Source organism: Delphinus delphis, chromosome 7 (genome assembly GCF_949987515.2).
Source record: "Delphinus delphis chromosome 7, mDelDel1.2, whole genome shotgun sequence".
Classification (NCBI taxonomy): Eukaryota; Metazoa; Chordata; class Mammalia; order Artiodactyla; family Delphinidae; genus Delphinus; species Delphinus delphis.
The window spans coordinates 52,602,292-52,609,889 of NC_082689.1; the positions used below are offsets into that span (position 1 = coordinate 52,602,292).

Genomic DNA, 7,598 nt, shown 5'->3' on the forward strand with positions numbered 1-7,598 from the left:
TTACAGACCGCACCTTGATCAGCTGCCCTGCAAGTGTATGCCATTGACCAGTAAAGAGTTCAAGAAAAATTGAGGAGCTGTTAATACCACACAAGACGCCAAAGCTCCTTTCAAACTGGTATATGCAGCTGGGGCTTCATCTCTGTTGTATCTATTACTTAATTGGATTTTAAAGCATCCGCTACTTTAAGAACATCATCATCTTCTTGTACACAACAGTTTTAACCATGCAACACATTAGGGGAATCCAAGACAGAATCTCTCAAATATTAAGTAGATAACAATATGCAGAACAATACTTGTGATTAATCCTGACAATTTCATCTGATTACCTCGATTTTATAGGCACTTTACTTACTTGCAGTTTTCTTACAAACTTTTTGTTTTAACAATTGCTACGTTGGTCTATGCTTTGATATCACTATAACTTTATTTGGTTCTGCTTAAGTTTTTTTCTCACATGATTTAAGTTTTAGGTAAGTATGAACTAATTCTAACGTGGAGAGTTCATTCTAATGAAAATGACTCCTGTAAGATTATATATAGTTTCACAGTGTATGGGATGTAGAGTGAGGGTGTGAAACGCATACACAGTAAACACACAGCATCACATCTGTGTCAAATTTCTCCAAAGAGAGAAGGACAAAACCAAACAGCTAAGGAAGGGTCTACCTGACCACTCTTTTCTTAGTTCTCACATATTTTCTGTTCTGACTTTTCTTCTTCCAAACAACAATAAGGAGGGTACAAAAAAGGTAAAAATCTTTGTTCCAAGGAGAACTTTGTTAAAGTAAGCTTTAAGGACTGGAGCCAAAGGTCTTTTCCCATGAGCTTCTGGAGCAAAACACAAATGGAAACACAGGTCCGCAGATAACAAGCAGGGCTGGTCCCTGGGGTCGAGCTTCTCAGCCTGCAGCTGAGTTACGTTCCCCCACTGCTGGGGACTGTTAATGCCTCTGGCCCAGGATCAAGGAATAGTTAGAGGGACAGCATGGCTGTGTTCCAAACATTACCTAGGCTGTAAGCATTACTAACTGAGTTTAGACTACGAACATCACTAAATGAATTTGTACTTGAACAGAAACTCTCAATTAATTTTAGCTATAACTGTTATTCTACAGTTGGACAGGACCTTAGAAATTCTCTGATGAGATCCAAATCCCTCAGTTTCCAGGTAAGGGGACGACCAATTAAGGTAAAAAGACTTATCCCAAGGACACACAGCTGGTTAGACACAGTATCCTTGGCTACTAAAGGAAATGATCACATTTTGACACCAATGACATTTTCACTGCCTTCATACTTAAAAAGATGAAGCAAGTGATGCCTGTCATAGTACGCCCGACTCCCACCTGATCCCCTGTCCTTATTTCCTCTTTGAGTATCACACCTTCCTCTTTCTCCATGAGCTTCCCCTTCTCTGATTTTACCTCCTTTTTCTAAACCATCCCTGACTCTCCTCCTTGCACTGTATCCCTCTACTTCTCCCCATTCCTGAGCCATAAGATAGTACAGAGTCAGGAATAATGAAGGGGTGCTTGCTTCGGCAGCACATATCCTAAAACTGGAAGGATACAGAGAAGATTAGCATAGCCCCTGCACAAGGAATGATGAAGGGAATCAAGAATAGCTATCGCTTATATCACTTTGTAAGCCTTGTCAAAGGTTTTACATCTTGACGGGACATTTCAATATCCCTACTAAAGTGTCTCCATCCAAACGTCCAGCTTTGCAGTAAAGAGGAGCCATGAAGAAATCCAGGAAGACTAGATAAGAGATTTCACATTTTAACTTCTGACTGCCCCATTATCTGTCTGCTTTGTACCTCTCCATTCTCTTGGCCACCACTGTCTCCGGTCCTGGAACCACTGCAGGGCCCAGCTCTGAGTGGGCTCCAGCCAACCTCACACAGGCGCAACCTGCGGACGGCACTGGGCAGGGTACCCGATGTTCTCTCTCTCTACTGGCTTCCCTACTGCTGTGGATGGGGAAGCCCTCAAAGAAACAAGCATGCACAACTCAGAAGTGGGAAATGGAAGTTACTACAAACTTATTTATCTGCCTCCCTCCCCAATCCACAGGGAAGGTCCTGAGATACAGATGATACGGCTCTTTGGGGCTAGGTCTCCTGGATCAGGTGGTCTGGCCAGCCTGTTTAGATATCCTCTTATCCATTCTCTCTTCTCCCTGTTTCACCACCCTTACATCTCTCACTTCTTTCCTCTGGATTTGCACTCTCTAAGGCACTGAAGCCTGCTTTCTAGGTAACCCAGGCTAAGGGAATGTACTTTGGTATACAAACCTAACATTCCAATCAAAACTCAAAATGATGGGCTGGGCTTCCCTGGTGGCGCAGTGGTTGACAGTCCGCCTGCCGATGCAGGGGACACAGGTTCGTGCCCTGGTCCAGGAAGGTCCCACATGCCGCGGAGCGGCTGGGCCCGTGAGCCATGGCCGCTGAGCCTGCGCGTCCGGAGCCTGTGCTCCGCAGCGGGAGAGGCTACAACAGTGAGAGGCCCACGTAACACAAAAAACAAAACAAAACAAAAAAACCCTTAAAATGACATTGGCCAATATCTTACAGTATAAGATTTAGCATTTACCAATTATGTGGCTACATCTAATGTATTCAAAAATTTTAAGTCCAACACAATCAAGTATTGGGGTGTTAATGACTTCCTCAGACTCAGTCTTAAAAGGGATTCTACTTTATATTTAAACTTTACTTGCTTTTGTGTAAGGAGGGTGTATGTGAATTAGAGTAGGGAAAGAAAGAAAAAGTAACATTAAAAATGCATTATAAATGCAGATTCCCTAAGTTTCCCATGTAACTTAAAGAGTTGAGTTCATTTGTGATAAAAGCAAGACACTGATAGATGCTAAATGAAAAAACAAATGGGTGTTTGACTAAATAGCTTTGGGAACTTCTGAGTTAAACAAAGTTAATCAGTTTTTTTCCTTATTGTACAACTTCTCACAGCCTTTCATATGTAAAACTATAAGATTAACTGATTGGTATGTGTTAATTTATCAATTATTACATGCTGGATAAATTACATGGGGATCCGATGGTGGACAAAAATAGAAACAATGTTTGCCCTCATGTAGTTTTCAGCCCACTAAAGGGAGACCAACATCTATAGAAGTGATTATGTAAATAAATGTAAACTTGCAAACAAGAGAAATGCATGAGAGTTTGTAATAAAATTCCAATGAGAATTGTGAATATCTAAGGAGGGCAAAGTATATACTGTTTACAAACATAATTTGATAACTGCTCATTTTTCAGGGAAAGTTTTTTTGGGCAGGGAGGATGAAATGCTGTATTAAGTGTATAGCTGAGGTTGAGAAACATTATTGAGACATCGTTGAGAAACAATGTTCAAAGAATTGTCTTTGAGGAAGATTCTTAACCTCTGTCTTCTCATCCAAAAATGAGAAGTTTTAACTCACTGACATTTCAGTGACTTTTCTAGTTATATATTGTATGATTAAATAACTCTAACTAAAATGTTTAGAAATTTGAGAATATTGTTTATGATTTCTCCAGGACCCACTGCTGTCCCTTCTCTCTTTGCTGCTAACCTAATTGGTAATTACTCCCTTCATTTGAGTGGTAATATGGGAAATGGAAACCATAAAATCTACATTAGGAAATTTTGCTACTTATTGCCAGGAAGTAGATTAAAGCTACTGTACTCTTCAGCCTAAAGATATGGCAAAATCTGACAAAAGGCATCCTCTTTGCTCAAAGAATAAGGTTTAATGTCAATAAAACATTTGAGATGGAGAATTAGTCCACATTTTCTTTGGTGAGTACTGTAGACAATAATTGTGTTGAACTTTATATATAAAAACTTCTATAATCTACTAGGAGTTCAAATAACCTCAAAATATTGAAATGATTTTTTTAAAAAATCAATGAAAATTAACACAGATTTCCATTTTAAATGCCATTTTCCAGTTAATCTCTATAAAAAAACAGACGTCTGTTTCCCATTTGTCTCCTCCTTAAAATAGCTTTACTGTGTGCCATGTATGTCTAATCCTTCTCGGGTAATATGGATTTAATAAGACATATGTCCTTATGTGTAGTACTTGGAAAGCCCTTTCCACAATTTGCTGTTTTAGGTCACACACATCTGGTGCTATTTTGACCTGGCAATTACATATAGTTCCTTCCTTAATTTCTTGGGAAAAAATAATAACATGACAAATTGGGAGTATGTTCAAATTAGCTTTTAAGTTTCTCCCAGTTGGGTGGACTGAACAAGAACTTCTATAAGCATTTCCTTCTTAGAGCTACATAAAACTTTCTCACCCATTTTTCGTTGTCAAGAAACGTCTTTTAAAATGTCCAAAAGTCAAGTTTAATGGTAGCATTCTAACATTAGTTCAATAAGCCACTCTACACGTTGAGGCAAATATATTTCTCCCTGAATATTATGTGTCAGAAGGTCTATCATTTAGCCTTGGCTCTACCACATACAAACTTCGGAACTTTTGTCTATTCGTCCCATTGCTATTAGTTTCTTTGTGTATTTTTATGTGGAAATTAAATTATGTCGTCTTCACACATCACAAGGTTACTTTAAGGATCAAATGAAACATATGTGGAAGTGTTCTTTTATGTGGAAATGTTTTGAAATAGAAAAGTAACTTTACAAATAAGAGATACTATTTGTTGATCTCTAAAGGTTCACCTTATTAAACTAAACGTCTAGAAATCAACAGGACCTTATTAGATACTATGGAAGATATGAAACGTGTATAGTGCAGTGTTTTTCGGTTATAAAAGGTGACCTTAAAACACTTCAACTAATTAAGAATATACTACTACAAATTAAATACTATATACTATAAGCAAGAAGTGGAACAGCTGCTTAAAGAAGAAAATAATCAGTGTAAACTGGAATAATGACATACTAGATAGTAACTGAGTAATCAGAGAGGATTTGAAGAAGTGCAAAGCAAAAGAGCAAGACAGAGAAAACCTTCAGAGGGGCAAGAGTAGGCACAAAAAAGTGAAATGTCAGAATGAATGAACCACTTCTCAGGTGACATGGTCAGATCCTTTAAAAAAAAAAAAAAAAAGATCTCATTCTGGTCTTTTGTGCAAATTTGAATCTCTTCTACCCAAAAGGAATACGTGGAGAAATTCAGGACCAACAAATCATGAAGAACACTTTGTTCTCATACACCTAACACCTCCCGTCTCTCATTATTCTTCTTGGACCAAAACAGTGTGGACCATTTTTGGCAGCCTGTCAACCTGCAACCTGTCACCACACTAATTAACGTGTCTATAGCTAGAAAAGCAATGATAAAAAACGACAATCTAATGTTTCAAATTTAATGTCTGACAGCCACTTTCCCAAATACAACCTGTGGAATTTATAAATCAAGAGGAAAATCTGTTCATGTTTTCAAATCAAGGACAATATGGTGACTCTTTGCTTTACCTGACGCATAGAGCACCGTATCATTGGCTAGGGCAGCTCTGGTATTAGAGTAAGGGAAGCAAGGTCCCAGGGGTAAGAGAAACATAAAGAGTATGTTTCGTCATGGTGATGTTTGGGATTATCATATAACTGGGGGCAATCATAAAATCACATTTTGTCCATAAATTTTGTCACGGTTATCTCAGAAACCTAGAAAGAATATACATGTGGCTTGTTGGAATCCCTTTATAATGTGCTCTTGGGCACGCTCTGCTCTTCCTCACCTAAGGGAGCTCAATGATTCCTAGGAGGCAGTCTCATCACTGCAGGACAAATCGCAGAGTAGTTTTGTGATGCTACTGAATCACTTTTGTGCTGCCTCTGTTTTCCTACTGGTTTCAAGCTACAACTAAGTTACTTACGAAGCAAAAACTTTATCTTGAACCAATTTCACCTTTATAATCCCTCCAACCCGGCACCCCTTGATATGTTTATTTAACAAAATTTATATAGTACCCTTGATGCTAGAGGTGCTTTCTGGGGACTGATGATCCAAAGACATATCATGCCTGGTCCTGAAAATTATTTATCAAGGTCACTGTGCACTTGCAGTATTATTTTATTTACCACTATGTCAAGGCATCTTGTTTTGTTTGCCACCTCCTTACCTTCTAAAAGCACTAAATTTTGTTTAGAGACTCCCTTTCACTGTTAGTACAGTCAGAAAGAGCTACCAAGTCCCTCACCGTGGACCTCATGCCATTTCAAGTTTGGGCATGGAATGGTGGGGATAGGTGTGGAGATGGGAGGATGCAGGACCTAGCAGCTGCTACCTACCATGCTGCCTAACTGAAGAGAAATGAGTGAAGACTGGTGTTATGCCTTCCAGTGACCCAGAACAACTACACATGACTAATGGATTAGCCATCGGCACCAGCTTCCTCATCAGCTGCAAACAGTATTTTACTCAATGAATGAGTAGAATAGTTCCTCACCACAAAGAGATTCTGCCTCTGAATGCAGTGCAGATTTTGCCTTTGAAGCCATGATAGTACACTATTGAATCTTCACTAAATGCAATTTACCTTATAATAAGTAACAGCCCCATGGAAGAGCACTGCTATAAGAAGGAAATTATTACTCCAGCTTTACAAGGTATTTTTCTGAGCTGCAAAAAAATGGTTGAATCTTAGTCAAGCTATGAGCACGATAGCAATTTCACTCTTTCATGCCTTCGCACATGACGTTTTCTTTGCCTTGAAATACCACTTCTCTCTGGTTGGAGAACCCAGCTTAAATGTAACCTTCTGGGTGAAGTTTCTTCTGACCTCTCTAATGTAGAAAATACTCCTCCCTCTTCTGTTCTTTCATTACGTATCTTCACTGAACAGACTTATATTAGAACACTGATTATTTGTTTTAATGGTCATCTCAACTCAGCGCTAAACTCCTTGAAAACAAAGACATGTTTGTATTTGTTTCCTCTGTGCCAGGCTAATAGCAGAGACTCAGTACTTGTTTGTGAAATAAGCATTGTCATGGTCCCATGAAGTAAGTGGCAAACATTAAATGGACAAGGGACAAGAACCCATAACCATTTGTCCATGTCCCTCTTGACTGTCCCAGCTGTGAAAAGGTGGGGGTAACCACCACTATTTATATTATTCATGTTGATAATATCAATTCTGGAGAGAATGGATGTCAAGGGCAGCCTTGAAATGAAAAGGTATCCATTCATTCAGAGAGGCATTCAGTACACATTTACCAATTAATCACTATGTGCCATGAAAGGCAAGATAAATGGCACGGTCCCTACTCTGAAGAAGACAAGAAAATAAATCTTCACAATACAGGGTATTAAGTGTCGAGCACTGCGATAAGAAAGACACCTAATCTACACTAGGTGAGTCAGGGAGAGATCCTCTGGAAGGTTATGACCAATGCCCTTGAGGGTTATGACCAGTGCCCTTGAAAGACCCATGGGACTTAAGTGTGATGAAAGTATAGAAAGCATTCTGAGTAAATGGGAAAGCCATGTGAATGTCCAGTGCTGGGAAAGAGGCTAACGTGTTTGGGGACGAGAAGTAGTGTGGCCTGGGAGATAAAGAAAGAAGATGGAAAAGGGGACTTCTACCTGGTTACAAGCTAGTGAGGGGA

The 7,598-nt window shown here is 39.2% G+C and overlaps 1 non-coding gene across 1 annotated transcript; it reads left to right on the forward strand.

The window, feature by feature from the left end:
- Positions 1–1,534: 1,534 nt before the first annotated feature.
- Positions 1,535–1,642, forward strand: LOC132428856 (U6 spliceosomal RNA). Its single transcript, XR_009520246.1, has one exon. It is a non-coding gene; the product is annotated as a U6 spliceosomal RNA (small nuclear RNA).
- The last annotated feature ends 5,956 nt before the right edge of the window (positions 1,643–7,598 follow it).